The following is a 19,963-nucleotide window of genomic DNA, read 5'->3' on the forward strand; positions in this document are numbered from 1 at the left end:
AATAGAGCCTCCAGCACCGACCTCCACCCACAGAGCCACACTCCACATAGAGAATAATGGAGCCTCCAGCACCGACCTCCACCCGCAGAGCCGCACTCCACATAGAGAATAATGGAGCCTCCGGCACCGATCTCCACCCGCAGAGCCGCACTCCACATAGAGAATAATGGAGCCTCCCGCACCGACCTCCACCCGCACTCCACAAAGAGAATAATGGAGCCTCCAGCACCTACCTCCACCCGCAGAGCCGCACTCCACATAGAGAATAATGGAGCCTCCAGCACCGACCTCCACCTGCACTCCACATAGAGAATAATGGAGCCTCCAGCACTGACCTCCACCCGCACTCCACATAGAGAATAATGGAGCCTCCGGCACCGACCTTCACCCGCAGAGCCGCACTCCACATAGAGAATAATGGAGCCTCCAGCACCGACCTCCACCCGCAGAGCCGCACTCCACATAGAGAATAATGGAGCCTCCAGCACCGACCTCCACCCGCAGAGCCGCACTCCACATAGAGAATAATGGAGCCTCCAGCACCGACCTCCACCCGCAGAGCTGCACTCCACATAGAGAATAATGGAGCCTCCAGCACCGACCTCCACCCGCAGAGCCGCACTCCACATAGAGAATAATGGAGCCTCCAGCACCGACCTCCACCCGCAGAGCCGCACTCCACATAGATAATAATGGAGCCTCCAGCACCGACCTGCACCCGCAGTCCACATAGAGAATAATGGAGCCTCCAGCACCGACCTCCACCCGCAGAGCCGCACTCCACATAGAGAATAATGGAGCCTCCAGCACCGACCTCCTCCCGCAGAGCCGCACTCCACATAGATAATAATGGAGCCTCCCGCACCGACCTCCACCCGCACTCCACATAGAGAATATTGGAGCCTCCAGCACCGACCTCCAGCCGCACTCCACACAGAGAATAATGGAGCCTCCGGCACCGACCTCCACCCGCAGAGCCGCACTCCACATAGAGAATAATGGAGCCTCCAGCCCCAACCTCCACCCGCAGAGACGCACTCCACATAGAGAATAATGGAGCCTCCAGCACCGACCTCCACCCGCACTCCACATAGAGAATAATGGAGCCGCCGGCACCGACCTCCACCCGCAGAGCCGCACTCCACATAGAGAATAATGGAGCCTCCAGCACCGACCGCCACCCGCAGAGCCGCACTCCACATAGAGAATAATGGAGCCTCCGGCACCGACCTCCAACCGCAGAGCCGCACTCCACACAGAGAATAATGGAACCTCCAGCACCGACCTCCACCCGCAGAGCCGCACTCCACATAGAGAACAATGGAGCCTCCGGCACGGACCTCCACCCGCAGAGCCGCACTCCACATAGAGAATAATGGAGCCTCCGGCACCGACCTCCACCCGCAGAGCCGCACTCCACATAGAGAATAATGGAGCCTCCAGCACCGACCTCCACCCGCAGAGCCGCACTCCACATAGAGAATAATGGAGCCTCCAGCACCGACCTCCACCCGCACTCCACATAGAGAATAATGGAGCCTCCAGCACCGACCTCCACCCGCAGAGCCGCACTCCACATAGAGAATAATGGCGCCTCCAGCACCGACCTCCACCCGCACTCCACATAAAGAATAATGGAGCCCCCGGCACCGACCTCCTCCCGCAGAGCCGCACTCCACATAGAGAATAATGGAGCCTCCAGCACCGACCTCCACCCGCAGAGCCGCACTCCACATAGAGAATAATGGCGCCTCCAGCACCGACCTCCACCCGCAGAGCCGCACTCCACATAGAGAATAATGGAGCCTCCGGCACCGACCTCCACCGGCAGAGCCGCACTCCACATAGAGAATAATGGAGCCTCCAGCACCGACCTCCACCCGCAGAGCCGCACTCCACATAGAGAATAATGGCGCCTCCAGCACCGACCTCCACCCGCACTCCACATAGAGAATAATGGAGCCTCCAGCACCGACCTCCACCCGCAGAGCCACACTCCACATAGAGAATAATAAAGCCTCCAGCACCGACCTCCACCCGCACTCCACATAGAGAATAATGGAGCCTCCGGCACCTACCTCCACCCGCAGAGCCACACTTCACATAGAGAATAATGGAGCCTCCAGCACCGACCTCCACCCGCACTCCACATAGAGAATAATGGAGCCTCTGGCACCGACCTTCACCCGCAGAGCCGCACTCCACATAGAGAATAATGGAGCCTCCAGCACCGATCTCCACCCGCAGAGCCGCACTCCACATAGAGAATAATGGAGCCTCCGGCACCGACCTCCACCCGCAGAGCCGTACTCCACATAGAGAATAATGGAGCCTCCCGCACCGACCTCCACCCACAGAGCCGCACTCCACATAGAGAATAATGGAGCCTCCAGCACCGACCTCCACCCGCACTCCACATAGAGAATAATGGAGCCTCCGGCACCTACCTCCACCCGCAGAGCCACACTCCACATAGATAATAATGGAGCCTCCGGCACCTAACTCCACCCGCAGAGCCGCACTCCACATAGAGAATAATGGAGCCTCCAGCACCGACCTCCACCCGCAGAGCCGCACTCCACATAGAGAATAATGGAGCCTCCAGCACCGACCTCCACCCGCACTCCACATAGAGAATAATGGAGCCTCCGGCACCTACCTCCACCCGCAGAGCCGCACTCCACATAGATAATAATGGAGCCTCCGGCACCTACCTCCACCCGCAGAGCCGCACTCCACATAGAGAATAATGGAGCCTCCAGCACCGACCTCCACACGCAGAGCCGCACTCCACATAGAGAATAATGGAGCCTCCAGCACCGACCTCCACCCGCAGAGCCACACTCCACATAGAGAATAATGGAGCCTCCAGCACCGACCTCCACCCGCACTCCACATAGAGAATAATGGAGCCTCCGGCACCTACCTCCACCCGCAGAGCCGCACTCTACATAGAGAATAATGGAGCCTCCAGCACCGACCTCCACCCGCACTCCACATAGAGAATAATGGAGCCTCCGGCACCTACCTCCACCCGCAGAGCCGCACTCCACATAGAGAATAATGGAGCCTCCAGCACCGACCTCCACCCGCAGAGCCGCACTCCACATAGAGAATAATGGAGCCTCCAGCACCGACCTCCACCCGCAGAGCCGCACTCCACATAGAGAATAATGGAGCCTCCAGCACCGACCTCCACCCGCAGAGCCACACTCCACATAGAGAATAATGGAGCCTCCAGCACCGACCTCCACCCGCACTCCACATAGAGAATAATGGAGCCTCCGGCACCTACCTCCACCCGCAGAGCCGCACTCTACATAGAGAATAATGGAGCCTCCAGCACCGACCTCCACCCGCACTCCACATAGAGAATAATGGAGCCTCCGGCACCTACCTCCACCCGCAGAGCCGCACTCCACATAGAGAATAATGGCATAAAGGGTAGTACAACAGACAAGGTGAAAGCTGGTTGAAGGGAATGCGGCCCAGTGAGCCTTGATAGACTTTGTAAGGAGGACTTCTGGCCTAACAGGAAGAGGTGAAGACCCCGCTGTGGCCCGTGTTCACAGAAGAGACTGTGTTGTCAACTATATGTATCAGGAAAATCACCCTGGTCAGTAGGTAAAGTAACATTTGGTTAGAGGCGGCTATTACAGTGAGAGAGCCGGAGAATTCATTGTATATCTGATATTGTATATTTCACCTCGTAATCACCCTGTTTCGCATTATTCACTGTTGCCATAGTGATCACAATTCCCATTATCAGGGAAATAAATAATTATATTGGTTACTTCCGGTTTGTCTGTGTGTTGTATCCGGTCACCTTCTTACAGGGGCATAATGGGGGCATTACACTGTGTGGGGGCAAGAAAGGGACCCTGTACTATGAGAACAATCCGTTTCCTCACTTCCTGTCTTCCATAGTTGGGTCGTATGTATATATTACAGGAAACAGAACAGAAACCTTAAGATTCTTATAAAGTGGCAACAAAAACCGCAAAAGAGGCTCAGTAATGGGGAGTCTCCAGCACCTACCTCCACCCACAGAGCCGCACTCCACATAGAGAATAATGGAGTCTCCAGCACCGACCTCCACCCGCAGAGCCGCACTCCACATAGAGAATAATGGAGCCTCCAGCACCTACCTCCACCCACAGAGCCGCACTCCACATAGAGAATAATGGAGCCTCCAGCACCGACCTCCACCCACAGAGCCACACTCCACATAGAGAATAATGGAGCCTCCAGCACCGACCTCCACCCACAGAGCCGCACTCCACATAGAGAATGGAGCCTCCAGCACCGACCTTCACCCGCAGAGCCACACTCCACATAGAGAATAATGGAGCCTCCGGCACCGACCTCCACCCGCAGAGCCGCACTCCACATAGAGAATAATGGAGCCTCCGACACCGACCTCCACCCGCAGAGCCGCACTCCACATAGAGAATAATGGAGCCTCCAGCACCTACCTCCACCCACAGAGCCGCACTCCACATAGAGAATAATGGAGCCTCCAGCACCGACCTCCACCCACAGAGCCACACTCCACATAGAGAATAATGGAGCCTCCAGCACCGACCTCCACCCACAGAGCCGCACTCCACATAGAGAATGGAGCCTCCAGCACCGACCTTCACCCGCAGAGCCACACTCCACATAGAGAATAATGGAGCCTCCGGCACCGACCTCCACCCGCAGAGCCGCACTCCACATAGAGAATAATGGAGCCTCCAGCACCGACCTCCACCCGCAGAGCCGCACTCCACATAGAGAATAATGGAGCCTCCGGCACCGACCTCCACCCGCAGAGCCGCCCTCTACATAGAGAATAATGGAGCCTCCGGCACTGACCTCCACCCGCAGACCCGCACTCTACATAGAGAATAATGGAGCCTCCGGCACCGACCTCCACCCGCAGAGCCGCACTCTACATAGAGAATAATGGAGCCTCCGGCACTGACCTCCACCCGCAGAGCCGCACTCCACATAGAGAATAATGGAGCCTCCGGCACCGACCTCCACCCACAGAGCCGCACTCCACATAGAGAATAATGGAGCCTCCGGCACCGACCTCCACCCGCAGAGCCGCACTCCACATAGAGAATAATGGAGCCTCCGGCACCGACCTCCACCCGCAGAGTCGCACTCCACATAGAGAATAATGGAGCCTCCGGCACCGACCTCCACCCGCAGAGCCGCACTCCACATAGAGAATAATGGAGCCTCCGGCACCGACCTCCACCCGCAGAGCCACACTCCACATAGAGAATAATGGAGCCTCCGGCACCGACCTCCACCCGCAGAGCCGCACTCCACATAGAGAATAATGGAGCCTCCAGCACCGACCTCCACCCGCAGAGCCGCACTCCACATAGAGAATAATGGAGCCTCCGGCACCGACCTCCACCCGCAGAGCCGCCCTCTACATAGAGAATAATGGAGCCTCCGGCACTGACCTCCACCCGCAGACCCGCACTCTACATAGAGAATAATGGAGCCTCCGGCACCGACCTCCACCCGCAGAGCCGCACTCTACATAGAGAATAATGGAGCCTCCGGCACCTACCTCCATCCGCAGAGCCACACTCCACATAGAGAATAATGGAGCCTCCAGCACCGACCTCCACCCGCAGAGCCGCACTCCACATAGAGAATAATGGAGCCTCCAGCACCGACCTCCACCCGCAGAGCCGCACTCCACATAGAGAATAATGGAGCCTCCGGCACTGACCTCCACCCGCAGAGCCGCACTCCACATAGAGAATAATGGAGCCTCCGGCACTGACCTCCACCCGCAGAGCCGCACTCCACATAGAGAATAATGGAGCCTCCAGCACCGACCTCCACCCGCAGAGCCGCACTCCACATAGAGAATAATGGAACCTCCAGCACCGACCTACACCCGCAGAGCCGCACTCCACATAGAGAATAATGGAGCCTCCGGCACCTACCTCCACCCGCAGAGCCGCACTCCACAAAGAGAATAATGGAGTCTCCAGCACCGACCTCCACCCGCAGAGCCGCACTCCACATAGAGAATAATGGAGCCTCCAGCACCGACCTCCACCCGCAGAGCCGCACTCCACATAGAGAATAATGGCATAAAGGGTAGTACAACAGACAAGGTGAAAGCTGGTTGAAGGGAATGCGACCCAGTGAGCCTTGATAGACTTTGTAAGGAGGACTTCTGGCCTAACAGGAAGAGGTGAAGACCCCGCTGTGGCCCCTGTTCACAGAAGAGACAGTGTTGTCGACTATATGTATCAGGAAAATCACCCTGGTCAGTAGGTAAAGTAACATTTGGTTAGAGGCTGCTATTACAGTGAGAGAGCCGGAGAATTCATTGTATATCTGATATTGTATATTTCACCTCGTAATCACCCTGTTTCGCATTATTCACTGTTGCCATAGTGATCACAATTCCCATTATCAGGGAAATAAATAATTATATTGGTTACTTCCGGTTTGTCTGTGTGTTGTATCCGGTCACCTTCTTACAGGGGCATAATGGGGGCATTACACTGTGGGGGGCATCAGATATACTGCATAAGGGGCATAATGGGGGCATTACACTGTGTGGGGGCATCATATATACTGCATAAGGGGCATAATGGAGGCATTACACTGTGTGGGGGCATCATATATACTGCATAAGGGGCATAATGGGGGCATTACACTGTGTGGGGGCATCATATATACTGCATAAGGGGCATAATGGGGGCATTACACTGTGTGGGGGCATCATATATACTGCATAAGGGGCATAATGGGGGCATTACACTGTGTGGGGGCATCATATATACTGCATAAGGGGCATAATACGGGCATTACACTGTGTGGGGGGCATCATATAAACTGCATAAGGGGCATAATGGGGGCATTATACTGTGTGGGGACATCATATATACTGCATAAGGGACATAATGGGGGCATTACACTGTGTGGGGGGCATCATATATACTGCATAAGGGGCATAATGGAGGCATTACACTGTGTGGGGGCATCATATATACTGCATAAGGGGCATAATGGGGGCATTACACTGTGTGGGGGCATCATATATACTGCATAAGGGGCATAATGGGGGCATTACACTGTGTGGGGGCATCATATATACTGCATAAGGGGCATAATACGGGCATTACACTGTGTGGGGGGCATCATATAAACTGCATAAGGGGCATAATGGGGGCATTATACTGTGTGGGAGGCATCATATATACTGCATAAGGGGCATAATGGGGGCATTACACTGTGTGGGGGCATCATATATACTGCATAAGGGGCATAATACGGGCATTACACTGTGTGGGGGGCATCATATAAACTGCATAAGGGGCATAATGGGGGCATTATACTGTGTGGGGGGCATCATATATACTGCATAAGGGGCATAATGGGGCATTACACTGTGGGGGCATCATATATACTGCATAAGGGGCATAATGGGGGCATTATACTGTGTGGGGGGCATCATATATACTGCATAAGGGGCATAATGGGGGCATTACACTGTGTGGGGGGCATCATATATACTGCATAAGGGGCATAATGGGGCATTACACTGTGTGGGGGCATCATATATACTGCATAAGGAGCATAATGGGGGCATTACACTGTGTGGGGGGCATCATATATACTGCATAAGGGGCATAATGGGGGCATTACACTGTGTGGGGGGCATCATATATACTGCATAAGGGGCATAATGGGGGCATTACACTGTGTGGGGGCATCATATATACTGCATAAGGGGCATAATGGGGCATTACACTGTGGGGGCATCATATATACTGCATAAGGGGCATAATGGGGGCATTACACTGTGTGGGGGCATCATATATACTGCATAAGGGGCATAATGGGGGCATTACACTGTGTGGGGGGCATCATATATACTGCATAAGGGGCATAATGGGGGAATTACACTGTGGGGGCATCATATATACTGCATAAGGAGCATAATGGGGGCATTACACTGTGTGGGGGGCATCATATATACTGCATAAGGGGCATAATGGGGGCATTACACTGTGTGGGGGGCATCATATATACTGCATAAGGGGCATAATGGGGGCATTACACTGTGTGGGGGCATCATATATACTGCATAAGGGGCATAATGGGGCATTACACTGTGGGGGCATCATATATACTGCATAAGGGGCATAATGGGGGCATTACACTGTGTGGGGGCATCATATATACTGCATAAGGGGCATAATGGGGGCATTACACTGTGTGGGGGGCATCATATATACTGCATAAGGGGCATAATGGGGGAATTACACTGTGGGGGCATCATATATACTGCATAAGGAGCATAATGGGGGCATTACACTGTGTGAGGCCAAGAAAGGGGCCCTGTACTATGAGAACAATCCGTTTCCTCCCTTCCTGTCTTCCATAGTTGGGTCGTATGTATATATTACAGGAAACAGAACAGAAACCTTATGATTCTTATAAAGTGGCAACAAAAACCGCAAAAGAGGCTCAGTAATTGGGAGTCTCCAGCACCTACCTCCACCCACAGAGCTGCACTCCACGGCTGCTCTCTGTGCACAGGACCTGTGATGAGGTCACAGGAGGGGAGGAGTCAGGGGTCACATGATCAGCGGCCTCAGTGTGTGCAGGACTCTGCTCCATCTTAGAGAGCGGCCACAATCCCAGACGAGGCAGTGGCCGGAGCAATGTTAGTGATTGGGAGAATTTCTGTGAGCAGCAGATTAATGAAGAATGTTTTCCCGGAACCTCCTGGGGCATCAAGGAAAACCCGTCTCCCATTTCCTCTTGGAATCTGAGCCATAATTGCCACATCCTCCGATCTGTGGTCATCACCATAGAGGCTTATATAATGGGACACATTCTCTCATCTTCTCCAAATCATGGCTTCTCTCTCCGAATATCTCCGTCCATAACCCCGGAGTCCGGTGGAGCTGGTGCCGGTAACCCTGATGGAATGTGAGGGGATTGCCAGATGGAACGCGAAGAGAGGCGATTATGGACTATATTAGGAAGGGGGGCCGGATGTGATATGCCTTCAAGAGACACATTTGATTAAGGAGAATGTGGAGATATTGAAGAGAAGATGGGTCGGGAAGGCATATCGCTCCACGTACTCCTCATACGCTGGGGGGGGTCTCGTTGTTGGTGGGGAGCATCCACACCCTCTGAGGAAATTGAAAGCCATGTCGACAGTGAAGGCCAATACGTTTTTTTAATTTGTAAAATTTATGTACGATTGCTATGTATAGTGGCCATGTACATACCACCTCCGTACTCGGGGAAGATGTAGGCGATGATAGAGTTGTAGAAAAGAGATTACCGTTGTTAATTATTGGTGATTTTAATAATGTGATGGATGTGGGATGGAACAGACATAAACAGGGAATAGGAAAAGGTGACCGAAAATTGACATCATTTGGGAACTATGTGAAAGAGCTTGGAATGATAGATCTGTGGAGCGTGAGAAATGAGGCTGTGGTGTGTTACTCCTGCTATTCTGCTACTCATGGATCTCTCTCGCGAATTGACCTGGCGCTAGGTAATGAATTGTTGACACAATCGATTTGTGGAGTGGAATATCTTCCGAAAGTGATCTCTGACCATAAGCCTCTAGAGTTGCTTATTAAAAAGACGGGGGGAAGGTCTAGACAGGGGAGTGGGTGGAGGCTCCATCCACTATGGTTGGAACATATTAATATGGAAGCAATAAAGGGGGAGTTAGACGAATATTGACAGATTAATGATAGTGGTGCTGACAGGCAAGTGGTGTGGGATGCCATGAAGGCATCTTTGAGGTGTTTCGAGAAATTTCTAGATGTAAGTCTAAAACTAGATCAGAATACAGGGCAGTGATGGAAGCTTTAGAAGGGACGGAAAGAGAATTGATAGTGAACCTATCAGTGGAGAGTCAGAACGGGCTCAAGGAAGCTCAGTAGGGAGTCAACAAGCTATATATAAAGAGACCAATTAGTATATATATTCCCACAACAAGGGCCTTAGAAAACATGGCGCTTCCCACCAAATGTATAAACCAAACAGACTAAGGAAGCATGTTGCCATAAAATACACATTGCTTTATTAAAGTACATATAAGACACACATACAGTGCCTACAAGTAGTATTCAACCCCCTGCAGATTTAGCAGGTTTACACATTCGGAATTAACTTGGCATTGTGACATTTGAACTGTAGATCAGCCTGGAAGTGTGAAATGCACTGCAGCAAAAAAGAATGTTATTTCTTTGTTTAATTTTTTTTTAAATTGTGAAAAGTTTATTCAGAGGGTCATTTATTATTCAACCCCTCAAACCACCAGAATTCTGTTTGGTTCCCCTAAAGTATTAAGAAGTATTTCAGGCACAAAGAACAATGAGCTTCACATGTTTGGATTAATTATCTCTTTTTCCAGCCTTTTCTGACTATTTAAGACCCTCCCCAAACTTGTGAACAGCACTCATACATGGTCAACATGGGAAAGACAAAGGAGCATTCCAAGGCCATCAGAGACAAGATCGTGGAGGGTCACAAGGCTGGCAAGGGGTACAAAACCCTTTCCAAGGAGTTGGGCCTACCTGTCTCCACTGTTGGGAGCATCATCCGGAAGTGGAAGGCTTATGAAACTACTGTTAGCCTTCCACGGCCTGGACAGCCTTTGAAAGTTTCCTCCCGTGCCGAGGCCAGGCTTGTCCGAAGAGTCAAGGCTAACCCAAGGACAACAAGGAAGGAGCTCCGGGAAGATCTCATGGCAGTGGGGACATTGGTTTCAGTCAACACCATAAGTAACGTACTCCACCGCAATGGTCTCAGTTCCAGACAAGCCCGTAAGGTACCTTTACTTTCAAAGCGTCATGTCAAGGCTCGTCTACAGTTTGCTCATGATCACTTGGAGGACTCTGAGACAGACTGGTTCAAGGTTCTCTGGTCTGATGAGACCAAGATCGAGATCTTTGGTGCCAACCACACACGTGAAGTTTGGAGACTGGATGGCACTGCATACGACCCCAAGAATACCATCCCTACAGTCAAGCATGGTGGTGGCAGCATCATGCTGTGGGGCTGTTTCTCAGCCAAGGGGCCTGGCCATCTGGTCCGCATCCATGGGAAGATGGATAGCACGGCCTACCTGGAGATTTTGGCCAAGAACCTCCGCTCCTCCATCAAGGATCTTAAGATGGGTCGTCATTTCATCTTCCAACAAGACAACGACCCAAAGCACACAGCCAAGAAAACCAAGGCCTGGTTCAAGAGGCAAAAAATCAAGGTGTTGGAGTGGCCTAGTCAGTCTCCTGACCTTAACCCAATTGAAAACTTGTGGAAGGAGCTCAAGATTAAAGTCCACATGAGACACCCAAAGAACCTAGATAACTTGGAGAAGATCTGCATGGAGGAGTGGGCCAAGATAACTCCAGAGACCTGTGCCGGCCTGATCAGGTCTTATAAAAGACGATTATTAGCTGTAATTGCAAACAAGGGTTATTCCACAAAATATTAAACCTAGGGGTTGAATAATAATTGACCCACACTTTTATGTTTAAAATTTATTAAAATTTAACTGAGCAACATAACTTTTTGGTTTGTAAGATTTATGCATCTGTTAATAAATCCTGCTCTTGTGTGAAGTTTGAAGGCTCTAACTTATTTGCATCTTATCAAACCTGCTAAATCTGCAGGGGGTTGAATACTACTTGTAGGCACTGTACATGATAAAAGGAGATATGTATACCAGGGTATCACAAGTACATGGCATCCAAAAGTGAAAATAGGGGCTCAAAACACAGTGCTATACCGCCAGAAAGAGAAAATGCAATATGATCATAATGTGGGCGCTGTATTATAATTTACTAAAGTCATGTGCCCCCATATATCATATGCTGCTATAATAATGAACAAAGAAAATCCTGAATGTGGACATCATCCTGACGGTAAATCAGGGGACATAATACAAACAAGTTTTTCCCCAATAAAGTTGGTGTAATAACAGTCCCTCATGAAGGAATATACATGACCTGTGACACCGCGATCCCCGACGCGCGTTTCGCCTTAGCTTCGTCCTGGGAGGTGAGTGATAGTGGATCTAAGGTGTATGGGGGCATATATAGCAGTATAATTACCGAAAAATTTCTTGCACCTGAAAGAAATGGCGCCCGGCGTGTGGCGTCATCATGGCGCGCACCTCCCGGCCCCTCAGCCACTCCCACCGCACACGTCACGATGTGGAGACAGATGAGGAGGGCCTGAGACGATGCGCAACCATGGCAACCCACCACGTTGCAAGATGGCGCTGAGGACATGCAAGCCACTCCCCCGCCCGAGGTGTAAGGAGGGAGAGACGGCCCGCACATCAAACAGACGCCTCTATACAGAGTGTGCACAGAGCTCCAAGTGGCGCTAAATAAAATAGTATAAAGACTCGATACCAAGGATTCAATATTGTATTACAAATATACGGAAGGATTGAAATGATATTTTGGAAAATATTTGAGAATGCTAAGAGATGAAGATGTGAACCTGTGCTGCATATTACATAATGCACGGCGATATATCCAAATTTAATATAGTATTGTAGTCTTTAAAGAAGGGGGCTATAACACTTCCCACCAAGGATATACATATATGGAATATATTAAAGGTAATATGCACAGAGAGCAGTATCCTGTTCAAACTGCACATATAGTGACTAGTACAACACACCTCAAAGAAATGAGGACTTAGACGTATATATACAAGTGCATACTCACACCAATATGCATATATAAATGTGCACAAATATGTGCCATACCAATAAATGCAGTTACAGAAATATGTAACGTAACGCATCAAGAGTTCAACGCCATCTCGATATTATAATAGAATATGAATTGCCAATACACAATATAAAGAGGGTTTTTGTATATATAAAATAGCCTAATTATTCCATAACAATATGTAAGGGATCATAGTGCAAGAGTTATCCACTAAACAGCACATAACAATGTACAAACCAATCTCTAAGATAAATATATCGTACATATTGTAGCCCATAAAATCACATTGGTTAGAAGGTAAATATGTATTTTTGAAGTACAAAAACTCAAAGTTAGTCAGATTTTCCCCGAATATGGGCCACACATCTTCTGATTATTCTCGAAATGATGATGGTGTAACAAATCCACCTATCCGTTGCTGGTGGACAGCATCCCAATCCAGTGTTCACAATGCACCCCATGTCCTTCACATCCAAAGTACGAAAAGGTAAATACACTAGAATAAAACTGAAAGATAAAATAAATTAAAAAAAAAAAATCCATCACCATATCAAAAGCATCCTATAGAAAGGGGGCAAAGCTCAGGACCTCATTAAGTCCTTTGGGTTGGACCGTACCCAATTTGTATATCCATTCGACTTCTTTCTGAGCTAATTTCTTCCTCCAGTTGCCACCACGATGGTCAATGTGAACTTTATCTATTCCACAGACTTTGAGTAGTTTGGGATCACTCTCATGGCACAACTTAAAGTGTCTCGGGATTGGTTTGAGCATCATATCATCCTCTATCTTTGAGGCATTCTTAATGTCCCTATGATGTTCTCTCACTCTGACTCTCAGAGGTCTAGAAGTCATCCCAACATAAATCCTTTCACATGGACATACGGCATAATATATTACACCATTAGTGTTACAAGTAATATGTTGTGTGATGTTATACGTAGTTCCACCATCACTGGATACAAAAGAGGACGCTTGTTTCATGTTGGGGCATGCAATATACTCTCTGCAAGGAAAAAATCCCCATTTAGGGCCTTTAGAGCCAAATGCTTTCTCTGGTCTTGGGCCCTCATAGTAGCTATGCACAAGTTTATCTCGCAAATTACTTGACCTTTTATATGTAATGGAGGGATATTTAGGAATATATTGTTCCAAAGTCTTGTCTGTCATAAGAATAGGCCAATACTTATTCAAGGCCTGCTTCATCTCAAACCACTTATCATTGTACGGAGAGATGAACCTTACTTTTTGTGTCAATGTGGATCTCTGTTTGGGAACAAGTAGATCCACCCGTTTAGCCCGATTAGCTCTCCTCATTCCCCTGAGGATACTGCGTTTGGAGTAGCCTCTAGATGCAAACCTTGATGTCAAATCTTCTGCTTGCCTTAGATATGTTTCCTCACTGGAGCAGATACGTTTTGCCCGGAGGAATTGACCAGTTGGAATTCCTTCCACCAGTGATTTAGGATGCGAGGATGTAGCGTGTAAAATTGAATTTACCGCAGTTTCTTTTCGGAACATGTCCGTATGTAAAAAGCCATCATGTCCTTTAAAGATTTTGACATCCAGGAAATCTATGTCAGACTGACTGTACTTACAAGTGAGCCTGACATTGATAGAATTGCTATTCAATATCTCAAGAAAACTGAGAAGGTCCTGCTCTGTTCCCTGCCATATCATGAGTATGTCATCAATATAGCGGGCCCAGAACAGGACCCTCTCAATAAAGGCAACAGGCCGGGTAAAGAAAATGTCTCTTTCCCACATGCCCAAAAATAAATTTGCATATGAGGGGGCAAAAGCCGCCCCCATAGCAGTACCTTGTTTTTGCAAATAAATGGATTCCTTGAACATAAAGTAGTTATGCTCAAGGGCAAATCTCAATAGTGTCACTAATAAATGAACAAATCTCTCATCATGGTCAGACATCATAAGATAGGTCTGAGTAGCCCGTACACCATCCAAATGTTGGATAGAAGTGTATAGGGACTCCACGTCAAAGCTAACTAGCCACATGTCGTCCTCAATGGGGATGCCCTCAATTTTTCTGAGGACATCGCTCGTGTCTTTCACATATGATGGAAGATCATGGACCAGAGGTTTCATATAGAAGTCTAGATATTTAGATACAGTCTCACATAGACTCCCGTTTCCAGACACGATGGGTCGTCCTGGCGGGGTGGTGCAGTTCTTATGGATTTTGGGTATGAAATATATGCATGCTACCTTGGGGAATTCAGGTACCAGATTGTCCCTGAGTTCTTGATTAATCAATCCATCAAGAAAGGCACGATCTAAAATTGCCTTAATTTCTTGCTGGTAGGCTAACGTGGGATTATAAGTCATTTTTTGATAGCACTGGCTGTCCCTCAACTGTCTGAACGCCTCTCTCTCATATGCTGCCACAGGCCATAGCACCACATTTCCCCCTTTGTCAGCGGGTTTAATCAGCACTTCTTTAAGTTTGCTAAGTTCCTTGAGCGCCTCTCTATGAGCAAAAGTGAGATTGCCATGTGAGACGCGTCTTGAAATTTTTTCAAACTCATCAGTGACCAGACGGACAAAGATTTCAATGTTCGAATACAAATTCAAAGAGGGGAACTTTTTTGGCACCGGCGGTCTAAACTTACCCATATTAGTAGTTCTCTCATTTTCATCACTGAGTTCCTCCAAAATAGCAATAGCCTCGATTTCTTTAGGGCTCCATACTCCACCATCATTGCCCTTATCATGTAACTTTTTAAGTATTAATTTTCGTGCAAACAAATGGAGATCCTTTACCGCTGTAAAACAGTTAAAAGGAGCCGTCGGTGAAAAAGAAAGGCCTAAGCTCAGGACTTCCATCTGTGATTGTGTTAGCTGCAGATCTGAAAGATTAATTACCTGTAATCTAGAGGGAGCCAAGGTATCCACTTTCCTCTCTCTTTTTCTATGCTGTTCATACCTTCTCTTAAAGTTGTTCTTTCTTAAATTATATACCCTATGATCAGATCTATATTCATCCTCTCTTGAAGAGACAGATGACATGGAAGATGACCTGGAGGTTTCCAGACTGTCTTTGTTGATGGTTTGCCACCTGTACATGTGGCCATTTTTAAGATCATTCAGATCTCTTTGAAACTTCCTAGCCTTAATATCTTTGACCTCTTTTTCCCAGATATTCAATTGGGCATCTATTTCCTTGTTAAAGATCTCTACCTCTGATCCAGATAATTTCTCAAGCAACTTAGTGCGAATATGTTCAATTTCCAAGTCTACTTTATCCAGACTCCTTTTATTATTCCCAATAAGTAGTTCTATAAGTGATCTCGAGCATGTATTGCACACCTCCTCCCATCTCGTACGGAAGGTGGAATCCTCCACTGGGTATGATGGCATGATTCTAACCCTTAGGCCTCGGGGTATAAGACTCTTTGCCAGGTAACTCTCTAATGATGCCTTAGTCCACCACATCCTCGTCCTTTTCTTTAACAGGATTTTTATTGAACTCTTCAGGTCCGAGCTTTGCCCACCCTCTGCAGTGCTACTGGATCTACCATCTCCATTAAAAACAGTATCCATAGATGATAACCAGCATTGATCTCTAACTTTAGTATCCATAATGGCCACACAACACTGTAACAAAGTACAGAAACCAATTAGTATATATATTACCACAACAAGGGCCTTAGAAAACATGGCGCTTCCCACCAAATGTATAAACCAAACAGACTAAGGAAGCATGTTGCCATAAAATACACATTGCTTTATTAAAGTACATATAAGACACACATACATGATAAAAGGAGATATGTATACCAGGGTATCACAAGTACATGGCATCCAAAAGTGAAAATAGGGGCTCAAAACACAGTGCTATACCGCCAGAAAGAGAAAATGCAATATGATCATAATGTGGGCGCTGTATTATAATTTACTAAAGTCATGTGCCCCCATATATCATATGCTGCTATAATAATGAACAAAGAAAATCCTGAATGTGGACATCATCCTGACGGTAAATCAGGGGACATAATACAAACAAGTTTTTCCCCAATAAAGTTGGTGTAATAACAGTCCCTCATGAAGGAATATACATGACCTGTGACACCGCGATCCCCGACGCGCGTTTCGCCTTAGCTTCGTCCTGGGAGGTGAGTGATAGTGGATCTAAGGTGTATGGGGGCAGCGTCGGACTGGAACACCTTGGGCCCACCAGAGAAAATCATTCTTGGGGCCCACTATGTAGCTGCATAGAGTTAAATACCAGACCACCAATTATGCGGTAAAACACGCTAATATCCGGGTATAATATAAGGTTGTACATGTCTTAATTATGTAGCAGGAGTTGGGGTAGCCCCCTCATAGAATATAAAGCAGCCCCCTCACATAGTATAATGCAGCCATCTCATAGAATATAATGCAGCCATCTCATAGAATATAATACTGCCCCCCTCATAGGGTATAATACTGCCCCCCGCATAGGGAATAATGCACCCCCTCATAGGGTATAATGCACCCCCTCATAGGGTATAATGCACCCCCTCATAGGGTATAATACTGCCCCCCTCATAGGGTATAATACTGCCCCCCTCATAGGGAATAATGCACCCCCTCATAGGGAATAATGCTGCCCCCTCATAGGGTATAATACTGCCCCCCTCATAGGGTATAATACTGCCCCCCTCATAGGGAATAATGCACCCCCTCATAGGGTATAATACTGCCCCCTCATAGGGAATAATGCATCCCCTCATAGGGAATAATGCTGCCCCCTCATAGGGTATAATACTGCCCCCCTCATAGGGTATAATGCACCCCCTCATAGGGTATAATGCACCCCCTCATAGGGAATAATGCTGCCCTCCTCATAGGGTATAATGCTGCCTCCTCATAGGGTATAATGCTGCCCCCTCATAGGGTATAATACTGCCCCCCTCATAGGGAATAATGCACCCCCTCATAGGGTATAATGCTGCCTCCTCATAGGGTATAATACTGCCCCCCTCATAGGGTATAATGCTGCCCCCTCATAGGGTATAATGCTGCCCCCTCATAGGGTATAATACTGCCCCCCTCATAGGGAATAATGCTGCCCCCCTCATAGGGTATAATACTGCCTCCTCATAGGGTATAATACTGCCCCCCTCATAGGGAATAATGCATCCCCTCATAGGGTATAATGCACCCCCTCATAGGGTATAATACTGCCCCCCTCATAGGGTATAATACTGCCCCCCTCATAGGGAATAATGCACCCCCTCATAGGGTATAATGCTGCCTCCTCATAGGGTATAATACTGCCCCCCTCATAGGGAATAATGCATCCCCTCATAGGGAATAATGCTGCCCCCTCATAGGGTATAATGCTGCCCCCCTCATAGGGTATAATACTGCCCCCCCTCATAGGGTATAATACTGCCCCCCTCATAGGGAATAATGCATCCCCTCATAGGGTATAATGCTGCCTCCTCATAGGGTATAATGCTGCCTCCTCATAGGGTATAATGCTGCCCCCTCATAGGGAATAATGCACCCCCTCATAGGGTATAATGCTATTTAGATATATAGATATAGAGTTAGATAGAAATAGATAGAAAGATAGATGTAGAAATAGATAGATATAGAGATAGATAGTAGATAATGGATAGATATAGATAGAAAGATTCATAGAGATAGATAGAGATAGATATAAAGATAGATATAGAAAGAAATATAGATAGATAGATAGGTAGATAGATATAGAGATAGATAGATAATAGATAGATAGATATAGAGATAGATAGCTATAGATAGAAAGATATAGAGATAAATAGATATATAGATAGAGATAGATAATAGATAGAGATAGATAATAGATAGAGATATACAGATATAATAATAATAATATAGACATATATAGATAGATATAGAGATAAATATATATAGATAGATGGCTATAAATAAAAATAGATATAGAGATATATAGAGATAGATATAGAGATAATAGATATAGAGATAGATAGATAGATAGATATAGAGATAGATATAGAGACAGATAGATATAGAAAGATAGATATAGAGATAGATATAGAGATAATAGCTAGATATAGAGATATGTATAGAGATAGATAGATATAGAGTTACAAAGATAGATATAGAGAGATATAGAGATAGAGATAGCTAGATAGATGGATAGATAGATATAGATAATAGAGATAATAGATAGATATAATAGATATAGAGATAGATGGATAGATCAATAGATAGATAGATAAAGAGAGAGATAGAGATTGATAGATAATGAGATATAGAGATAGATATAGAGATATAGTGTTAGATAGAAAGATAGATATAGAGATAGATAGAGATAGATATGGATATAGAGATAACAGATATAGAGATAGATAGATAGATATAGAGATAGATAGATATAGAGATAGATATAGAGATAATATATAGATAGATATAGAGATAATATATAGATAGCTATAGAGAGAGATATATAGAGATAGATATAGAGAGAAACAGATATATATATATAGATAGATATAGAGATAGATAGGTAGATAGATATAGAGATAATAGATATAGAGATAGATAGATATAGATATAAAGATAGATAGAGATAGAGAGAGCGGTAGATAGAGAGATAGATATAGAGAGAGATAGATACAGAGATCGATAAATAGATAGATATAGATAATAGATAGAGATAGATAGATAAAGATAGATAATAAATATAGAGATAACAGATAGATATAGAGATAGAGTAAGATAGAAAGATATAGAGATAGGTAGATATAGATAATAGAGATAGCTAGATAGACATAATAGATAGATATAGATAGAAAGATAGATATAGAGATAGATGTAGAGATAGAAAGATAGATATAGAGATAGAGCGATAGATAGAGATAGATATAGATAATAGATAGAGATAAATAGATAGATAGATAGAGAAAGATAGATAGATATACAGAGAGATCGATATAGAGATAGATAGATAGATATAGAGAGAGATATAGAGAGAAATAGATATAGATATAGAGATAATAGATATATATAGAGATAGATAGATATAGAGAGATAGATACAGAGAAAAGATATAGAGATAAATAGATAAAGATAGATAGATATATAGATATAGAGATAGAAAGATAGATAGAGAGATAGATAGAGATATATAGATAGATAGCTATAGAGATAGATATAGAGAGAAATAGAGATAGATATAGAGATAGATAGAG

The 19,963-nt window shown here is 46.5% G+C and overlaps 1 protein-coding gene across 2 annotated transcripts in view; it reads right to left on the minus strand.

Moving 5' to 3' along the window:
• LOC141059241 (uncharacterized) overlaps positions 1–9,020 on the minus strand; it is a 464,918-nt gene extending 455,898 nt beyond the window's left edge. Inside the window, exon 1 of one of the 2 annotated variants that reach the window (XM_073555540.1) lies at positions 8,528–9,017. The gene's annotated coding sequence lies outside the window, so the exon portion shown is untranslated. Of the gene's footprint in view, positions 1–8,527 lie in introns of both variants that reach the window. The other variant, XM_073555542.1, reaches the window with a different exon arrangement.
• Positions 9,021–19,963: the final 10,943 nt, after the last annotated feature.

This window comes from Dendrobates tinctorius, unplaced genomic scaffold (genome assembly GCF_039654945.1).
Source record: "Dendrobates tinctorius isolate UK_male_01 unplaced genomic scaffold, ASM3965494v1 ptg000226l, whole genome shotgun sequence".
Taxonomy (NCBI): Eukaryota; Metazoa; Chordata; class Amphibia; order Anura; family Dendrobatidae; genus Dendrobates; species Dendrobates tinctorius.